Here is a 9847-nt window from a genome sequence, read left to right on the forward strand (position 1 = left end):
CTGGTACTGAACGGAGAATGCACAAGGCCCAGGAGCCCATGCTGAACCGAGGCCCCTGCATCCAAAATTATGGTCTGACTTTGGGCAAATTACATAGTCTTTTTTACCCTGAGATTCCTCATCTGTCTATGAAAATAACTGCCCATGGAACACAGCGTTACAAGTATTAAAGGAAATCACCAAATTCACAACCTAGCCAAGGGGCTACCAGTGCATCCTCAACAGATAAATACTGCCTTTACAGTTCTGACACACGCCAAGCTTGGTGGCCGCACAAAGTGTAAACTGCTAAGTGCCAGTGTGTTAAGTGTTTCATGTGTGCTATAATACCCTTTAGAACTTACAACAATCCCAGGAAGTAACGAATATTATCATGCCCATTTCACAGATTCACCAACAGGTTAAGAGTGGTTACATTCTAGTCCAAGGCGCTACGGTGAGGTAATGGCGATTTCAACGTGAATATGGCCCCAGGCCTGGGCTCCATCTCTGTCCCATCCACCTGACCACTTGCCTATGAAATCCACCTGTCCAATACCCAAGTTTGAAGCCGGCCAGCTCTTAAATGCAATGTGTGCCACCGTTTGTCTATGTTCCTTAATTACCATAAACAGTTCTCAGAAAGCACTTCAGAAAGGAAAGTTGGACTCACGTCCCTGCCCACAAAGAAGAGGAATTCTGCCTTGCCTTCTCCTGTAACGTGCAGAAATCCTTCCCATTCACCACCGAATACTTTTGTATGCTCCCTCTGTGTTCATGTTTGCACACGGCTTATTAAAGTAGAAGTTACCTGCAGTAATTCCATCTCGGTTCCTTTCCAAGGTTCCAGATTATCCATAATCAGGGTAATATGATAATTTTCTGTGAACGAAAATACTACAATGTGAATGAAAATACTGCAACCATGTCACTAAACAAAGAATGCTGAAAACAAGTCATCAGCGACTGCTGCCGCACCCCAGTGAAAACAGGCCTGCAGCCACTCACAACGGTGCCCTCTGAGCAGACTCAGAATAAGAAAGGACAGATTACTGGCCCTAGATAGCTAGGTGCTTGTCTAAAGAATATATTCAGTGAGCCCAAATGTTGGCTTCCTCCCATATATTGAAAAGCACTAAATTCTTGAACGTGAGATACCTGGCTTTCTTTAGATAACAAGCAATGTTTTATTGTTCTAACTACCTGGTCTTTGTTGTAAAGCTCCTATATAATCCTAGCTTCTCCACTACTCTTGGGAGCAGTCCCTCAGAGTGTTCCGAGAGGCGGTCATCCTGGCTCGAGTCCTCCTGACAAATAAAACATAACTCTTAATATTCAGGCTGCACGTTTATTTCAATCAAGTCCCAGAATAGACACAACTCATCAATTCTGTAATGGGACACACTGGATCAGGAACCAAAAGAGTGTAGTAGTCCCGAAGAACTACGGCTCCCTCTTTCTTCCTGTCATTATACAATCCCACCAGAACTCATTACTATGCTGTCTGCTCCTCTGGCAACCAAACTCATAGAAGAATGAACTCAGCAGAGCACCATGCTGGGGAGAACCCCCCGCAGCAGCACTGCAGGCTGCCTGCCCTCCCGCACGCTCTGCCGACCGCTAGTGTCCTCCGTGGAGACCAGGTCAAAAGAGCTGTTCCCAACAACTGCAAAGTCCCACATATTAAATAAAAACATTTTATTTTATACGATATGTTACATATATACCCATCTCTGAAAACAGCTTTGCCAGAAGCCCAAACCTTCAATATTAATATGCAAAGGCAAACCCGGTCCCCAAGGGAAAACAAGTCTTAAGACGACGCTAAGGCCTCCAAAGTCCTCTCCACGACAATGAACCAATCTGCCTGCAGGTCTGCAGCTGCAGGAGGCTACATGTCTGCTTTTAAAGCAGCCCCTTCCTGCCCTCGTGTGCTACAATGCCCTTTTATGCCCTCCCATCGCAGGGCAAGAGCAGCCGCTGCAGAAACTTGCAGGGGGCTCAGAGCCAGGGATTATGCCCAGGTCACACTGCAAACCTACTGCCCGCCTCACAGCCCCCAGCCAGCAGGTCACCTGGAAGTCACAGCAAGTGCCCCAATCCAGAAGTCTCTTCATTTGCCAGCACAACTGATCACTGGTCTCCAACCTTCGTCAGTTTTGCACAAAACAGCACCTTCTACTGTGAAGCGGGTTGTTTTCGCTTCTGTGCCCCATCCTTACTGGAAACGTTAAGGGAAACCAAAAGGCCTCTTCTCAACCCTTTTCTGATGACACCCTCCCACCCACAATACTCATATGCTCAAGAGTTTGGATCCACGTGATTTTGTTTCCCTTATGCTAAGTGGCTCAAAACACTGCGGGATTCTTTCTCCTTTGAGTGTATTAGCACTCAGTTTCTCGGCTTTAATCTGTTTTGGTCTCTCTCTTCAGTGTCCCTAGAAGTTGCCACCTCTTACTCCCTTCAGCAGCCTCCCTCCCAACATCTATTCTAGGGAATCAGCTGTGATGAGGGAGGGGCCCGGGGGCAGTCACAGAAGATGCAACTAAGGCACAGAGAGGCTACATAATTTGCCCAAGAAATCACCTTGAGCCACCAACAGAGTGTGTCATGTCCATCTATTTAACAGTTATGCTAAGCAAGTTAACTTTTTGTAGATTATGTTTATAAACAGATGAGAAATCAAAATTCATACAAGGACACACATCAACTCTAAGATGTTCATTAACTCCACTGTTTTGTTTCAATTTATTTTATTTCTATTAAAAAATTGAGAACCCCTGCAGCCTATATAGCAAAATGTTACTGGGTTTTAAATCCAGAATATAGAGGGGTTATGTCATTACTCATTCTTATATGTATGTTCAGAAGACAAAATGATTTGAAAGTCTCTCTCCCCGCCACCTACTCACTACTGGCTCTCACCAGAGCTCCCAGATCACACATCTAATACCGTTTCACTTTACCCACAGCTGAACTCATCAGTTTTCCCCCAGAACTCCCTCTGCAGCTTTCCGTCCTCAGAACACAGCAGGACCATTATTTAACTCATTAATCCACCCAGAAACCTGGGCCTTACTCCATCCTACCTTCACAGACAGCATTCATCCTTTCCTTTTAACCATCAAAACATGCCTTCAATCTGTTCGCTTTTACCCACTGACTGTCCTACCGCTCAAGTGGAAGCCACCAACACTGCCCACCTGGACTCACGAGTCTCCCAAGTGGCCCCACAGCCACTCTTCCCTACTTTAGACAAATGGGATTGTGTCACTCCCTCGCTTTTTGGACTCTTCAGACCCAATTTTCTTAGAAGAAACTTCAATTTCTTCACCTGGTGAAGGTCTTTGCCATGAAACTGTCAGCTCAGGGAGGGCAGGACCCGCCCTCTCCCCTTGGCCCCGCCCTCTGGCAGAGCTTCAGCTTGGGAGGACCTGCTGAGCTAAATCAGCCTGTATTATAAACCTGGTCTTGAGTTCTTAGCAAACAACTTCACTTATCCATACAAATCCAACGTAGATTAGAAAGATTTTAGATGTTGAGCTAGAAAATTGATTTGGGGATTTTGCACTGGCAACCTGCAAGTATATGTTCTAATGATTGTGTCTTGTTAAAACCACACACAGATTAAAGGAGTATTTGTGGAATGTCTTCGGAGTAAAAGGGACTGTACTTTTACAGATTTTATGTTTTATTACATGAACAACCAGGACAGGGTCACAAATGGAACCGCCTCACAAGTGACAGAAGACAGGTGAGACGCATATAGCAACAGGTCACAAAGATGGTAAGAGCAAAGTTGTTTATCCAACCCCCGAAAAAATTCCTCCAAGAACAGAAAACTCACAATTTTGAAAATAAAATTCTATCATCTAAAGAAAGAAAATAAATAATCCTCTTCATCAGGGTTTCAAGATCTGAATGCAGAGTTATTAGCAGGCCATACTGAATCCTAGCACAGAAAAATCAGATGGACTAGTGGTGAGTAAGTTCCAGGAAAACGGCAGTAATTCCTTCACTTGAAAGAGGACACACACTCACTTGTTGAAGGTGACTGTAAACAGCATTCTGCAGAAATTCAGATGATTCAGACACCGCTTCTACATGGTGATGACACGGAAGGACGGCTTGGATGCATGCTTCTAACTGAGTCACCGGCATTCTTACACTGCAGGGGGAAATGGAGGCCCTCAGCCAAGAGCACAGATGTTCCTGTCATGTATCCCAGATCGTGCCTCGGGGACTCAGTGTCCTGTAGCAGTCCGGCCCCAGGCGAAGACCCGCAGCGTGGCCCAAGCAAGCAGGAGGGGCACTGTGCTTGAGAAATCCCATCCCCGATGGGGGCAAGACGGGCTGGTGGGGTTGTGTGAACCTATAAATGCTCATAGAAATAAACCTGCATACATTCACGTGATAAAATTAACTGTAGCAGGCTATTTAACAAAATTTCAATTATCAGTGTTAATTTTACCATTCCTTTCCTCTTGTCCCCTGCACTCTGAGACAGGCTTAGGCTCTCTCACACATGCAGCTCTGATGCAATAGTTGTGAATTTATTTTATTTTGCTACAAGTGTTTTCGCTCCTAGTGTCGCTGTGACTGTCGTCTCTTAACACAGTCAGATGTCTTCCTGGATCTCTCCCTGTGTTCCTTGCTCCTGCTTCTCAGATCCTGAGATAAAGAACAGGTGAAGGCATATGACTGGGAATGTCAATGTGGACTTGATCAAAGTCCTCAGTGACCCCCTAGGTGAGTGCTGCCCACCCCTTACCTTCAATTCTCAAGGTTCTGCCCAGGGTGACATCCAGACAGGAGAGATTCCTGGGCCCAATTAAGAGCTGTGTGGCTTGGGTGCGGGGAAAGGTGCAGGAGCTGGTTCCGTAGACGGTCACTTCCATATCTCTGCTACTCTCTCTCCCGAGGCCCCGCTGCCAAGCCCCCAGGCTCCCTGATCTTCTGTCCTTCTCTTCTACTCTAATTCAAGCCCATTTCCTCTTCCTTTATTCCCTGATTATCCCCAGCTGGAGTGATTTTCCCATCACAGATTCTGAAAAATTTTCCTGCAGCTGAAAAACAGGTCTCCAGAGGTCAATGCCCATATGGTGGTTCCTGAAGAGAGCCCCTGGTTAGGGGGACCCTCACCAACACTCACGGGGCATCAGACATGTTGCAGGGTCAACCACCCCCAACAAGAGTTTGCTGTGACCCCAAAGCACGCACAGCATCCCTGCTCACTAAAGTGTAGTTTTAGTCCTTTATTAAGAAGCAAAAATAAAATAATTGCTCATGTTTCTTACTAAAATTATTTATGAGGTAGAAAAAGTAATTCTAATAGAAAAGAACAAATTTCACTCCATGTTAGATGTGTTCGTCTGACTTTAAACCTGTACCTTGTTTTCTAGGCTCAGATTTGCTGTTTCTGCACCTTTTGTAAAAGAATGTTGCCTTTAGCCTGAAATACCCAGGAGGGCCTATTCTCCGGGCTCTGATCTTTAAGGATATTAGCTCTTCTACACTTATGTACAGATGGCAAGTTGCAAAATAGAGAATAACCTTTCTTTTTTTTGGAGGTTATACGGGGGCACCATAATTTGACCCACATGGACAGCTGCAGGAACAAAGGATTCCAAGGACAAACAATTCGTACAGCAAGAAGTTTGCAACAACCAGCCACATCCCCGCTGCTTTTAGTATAAAAGGAGACTGAATTCTGCCTTGGGGAAGAGAGTTCTACTGGATATCAATATGCCATTTTCTGGGTCTGCCGTCTTTTCAAATAAAGTCACTATTCCTTACTCCAACATCTCATCTCCCGATTTATTGGCCTGTCATGCAGCAAGCAGAACGAGTTTGGACTTGGTAACAAAATGACTGCATTAGAGGTAGTATGTCTCCACTGTTTCCTCATTTCCAGAATGTCACAACCTATCAGTTTTATATGCTGTTTAACAACACGAACAAAAAATCTATTATACGGAACTGATTCCAAGAAATAAAATTATTTCTACTCCTTCAAACATTTTTTTTATTTTGTTTTGTTATGCCTATTGAAAAGAAAATAAAAGTCAAATCATTTTATTTCACGTATTTTTTAAAGCTACATATTGTAAGTACTACAAAGATATTTAAATTGCAATAAAAATTGTTCATATATTAGTATAAAGATATATACACAATCAATGCAGATTAGGAAAGGAGTAGATATTTAGTAAAAATCCACCGCACATCCAGTCTCTTACAAGCATATCCTGGAATATAAACTCTATTACCCCGGAGTCCCCCACCCCCATTCTCACTGCGGAGTCCCTTAGTAATCAACTACCAAGGCACCAGCATAGAACCATGCAATCACTATTTTAGGTATAAATGAGAGTATTAGCTCATTCAATTCTAAAACAGAAACCTTAAAATAAATACTGAACTTATTTACAGATAAACAAATTTGGACACAAAAAAGTACAGTTTCTCCCCCAAGACACAAAGATAATAATTGGTAAAGGCAAGATTTGAACTAATCTGCCTGATTCTAAAAGCTAAGGTGGAAATCCCCTTTGACTTTGGAGGTACAGCAGCACAACCTATCACCCTATCTTTGTTCAGATCTAGCTTTAGACAGCCTGAGACAGCACCCCATTCCTATGGAACTCGAGGGCAAACAATAACAATAAGGATTTTATATTCAGTATTTTCTTAAGTCTCAATTATATAAAGTGTCAGCAGATCAGCAGAAAACTCTGGGAAATATGAGTGGGTCCAGAGCTTTTTGCTGATAAGAAACTCATTCTATCAGGACAGAGTGACCTTCCCATGAGAGGCCTCATGTACATAAACTAAAGCCAGCTGAGCAATGAAAACTAGCAAGAACATGGAACTCAAGCAAGAAGGATGCCTGCCATCCCCTGCCCAGTTGCCTCTTCACCCGCATGGACAAGATGGCAGAAGATCCAAGTTCTTGTCCAAGTGACAACATCATGGATTCTCACCCATGAAATGTTATGACTCTATGCTGTCTTAAGTCCTTTCCAACTAAAATATGATGACACCAATATCTCAGCAGAATGTCTATGTCTCCACCTTCTCTCTTCTATTAGGAGACTATATCTATGGCTACAAAGCCGAAATTCAATTAAAAACACCATGCACGAAGCCTAGTGGAAGTCTGTGTAAGAGACATTGTTCTCACGCTCAGTGAGTGAAAACTCAGAAAAAGTGGTCCTTCTCCCTCTGCAAGTGGGAGGTAGCCTGATTGTGTGTGTGTGTATGTGTGTGTGTGTGTGCACACGTGTGTGTGTGTAAATCAAATACAACGTATTCTGGGATGTGCACAGATTTATTTTTTATGTTACTATTATTTCGTGAGAATGAGCCTACCTTTAAATTAATTTGAATCTATTATTCTGAGAGAGTCTCAGGCTCTTTTGGTGGAGGATGTGAAAGGGGAAAGGAAAGGAGGAAAGAAGTAAATGAAGCAAAGCTGTAAGAGTACTGCTAGGGAAAGGCAAGACATTATTTTTGTTCCTACTTGCATCACACACAAATTAGGGACTGGCTTTCCCCCATGTCTTGTCAAGCACTGAGTTGCAGAAGAACAGGCAACAGCCCTTTTCTCACTGAGCTTGTGACTATACGTGGCATCTTATAGACACAAATTATTTAACCTGATCAAACACTCTAGCAGCAGGATGTAATTCTCCTACTTTGAGAGACAAGGAAACAGGAAGTGAAAGAGGGTATATAGCTTGACCAAAGTCAGAGGACAAGTAAACTAAAGAGGATGAATTCAAACTCAGATCTGAATGCAGAGTCTGATCTTCCCACTACTAGGGCTGGAAAATCCTTAACACACAGGGTCCCCAGCTCCTCTGCATTGTTCCTGGCACCAAGCATTTCCCATGGCGATGGTCTCCAGTTCTCAGACACAGCGCTCTGTGCAGCCAATAACCTCCATTCGACCTTGATCATCTACCTGCCACGCCCACCAGGCTTCACCATACAGGCAGGAAAGCTGGCTTTCAAGTGCATACAAACCCACCCCTGGTCTAACCTGGACTCTTCAGCAGCTTTTCCAGCATAAAGGCAGCCATGAAAGTGCTCACAGTTTGTACATGAGCCACACTACCTCTCTCCATCTGTCTCCCCACGTATACTACTTAGCTATGACCATTTTGAGAATCTTGGAAACAAATTTTTAAAAACAGAAAAGAAAGGATTCTGTAACAAGTACTTAATACTTACAATTTTAAATGAGAAGTTACAAAGTGAGTATTTACAAACCGAATCTGCCTTCCTAGGTGTCAGTTTTAACAGTTAAAAAATATAATAGCAAAAATTTCTCACTTAAAAAATTAACAAAAACATCAACAATAATCTGGAATAAACTCAAAAACAATGCCCATGTTGTATATGGAGGAAGTACAGGACTGTACTGAGGGGTAAAGTAAGAAGTGTGAAAGTAGAGACATCAACCTTTTGTATGGAGGAAAGCAGTTTTGTAAAGATGTACGTTCTCCTAAAGATAATTCAAAATTACTAAAAAATCCCATGGCAACACTTATCCTTTTTTTAACTTGAAAAAATTATATTAGAATTCTTCAGGAAAAATGAAGTCATAATAATAGCAAAGAAAAATAGGGATCAAAAAGCAAATCAAAAAATTGCACTGTCAGATATTAAATAAATTTTTACAATATGTAAGATATAGTGCTAGAGTAAGAAAGTAAGATTGACAGAAATAAACCATGAGCTCAAAAAGAGACTCTAGTGTACATAAGTATTTTTTACAGGTGGGATTTCAAATTAAAAAGCAAAGTATGAATTCAATAATTGTCTTGGTACAATCAGAGAATCCCTGGAAAAAACAAATTCTTTTCCAGTCATAATGACCACAAGAAAAGTTACTGAAAGTGATGTAAATATTAGAAAGTACTAATAAGGGCAAATACAACTCTTTGCTCATATCAATTCAGCTTCTCCTCACTGTAACAAGTACCATTCTCATCTCCATCTTAGAGATTAGAAAAACCTACAGAAGAGATTTGTAGCATTATAAGAAAGCATTTCTAAGAATAATATCAAGAATAAAACCCAAAAAGAAGACATTTGCTATCTAAAGGTTATTTTGGGCCACAACAAAAATGAACCTACTGAACAAAATGAAAGGCAAAAAATGACAAGGGAAAGCTCTGTGATACATGTTGATGAAGACAAGGGGCTAATGTTCATAATATACATAGAGCTGTCACAAAGCAACAAGAAGCTCCCCCACTTAAATGTTTGCAAAGGACAAAAGGGATCATTCACTTTTTAAAAGTTAGGTGGCTAATGAGTGAAAAATGCTCAATACCACACTGGTCATAAAGGGCAAACTAAAACAATGGAAATCATTTTGCTCATCATATTGGCAAATATTTGTAAAAGATATTCTAGCTAGTGTCCATTTTTGAGACAACAAACTGTGAGCGATCTTTTGGAGGACGACATGTCAATGGATATATAAACCCTGGAAAACGTGTGTACACACAGGCTGAACTTCACTTTTAGGAATCGTTTCATTTACAAAAAGAATCAGTTCAAAAAGATGTACTCATCAGAGCATTTACACAGCACTGTTTACATTGGTGGGAAGAAAACCTGAAGTGGAATCATACCCAGGGATAGAGAATTGGTTACAAAATTTATTCTACATCTTTTCATTCCCCACAGGAGAAGGAATTTCTAGATTCACTTGAAAGGAGCCTGTGATTTATGTAGTTGTCACATCCAAGGACTAAATTTCCAGAAACCTTAACTAAAGGAATACTCATACAAGATCACAGGAATGTTTGTACAAGAAGGATGCCAGTCAGACACCCTTTCTGACAGTGGAAAA

At 41.9% G+C, this 9847-nt stretch overlaps 1 long non-coding RNA gene across 1 annotated transcript in view; it reads right to left on the minus strand.

Annotated features, from left to right (window-relative positions):
* Nucleotides 1-4111: 4111 nt before the first annotated feature.
* Nucleotides 4112-9847, minus strand: part of LOC140694313 (uncharacterized) — a 317389-nt gene continuing 311653 nt past the window's right edge. The window contains exon 3 of the long non-coding RNA XR_012070043.1: nucleotides 4112-4147. This is a non-coding gene — a long non-coding RNA (uncharacterized lncRNA). The remainder of the gene's footprint in view (nucleotides 4148-9847) is intronic.

The sequence above is a fragment of the Vicugna pacos genome, unplaced genomic scaffold, assembly GCF_048564905.1.
Source record: "Vicugna pacos unplaced genomic scaffold, VicPac4 scaffold_21, whole genome shotgun sequence".
NCBI classification, from domain to species: domain Eukaryota; kingdom Metazoa; phylum Chordata; class Mammalia; order Artiodactyla; family Camelidae; genus Vicugna; species Vicugna pacos.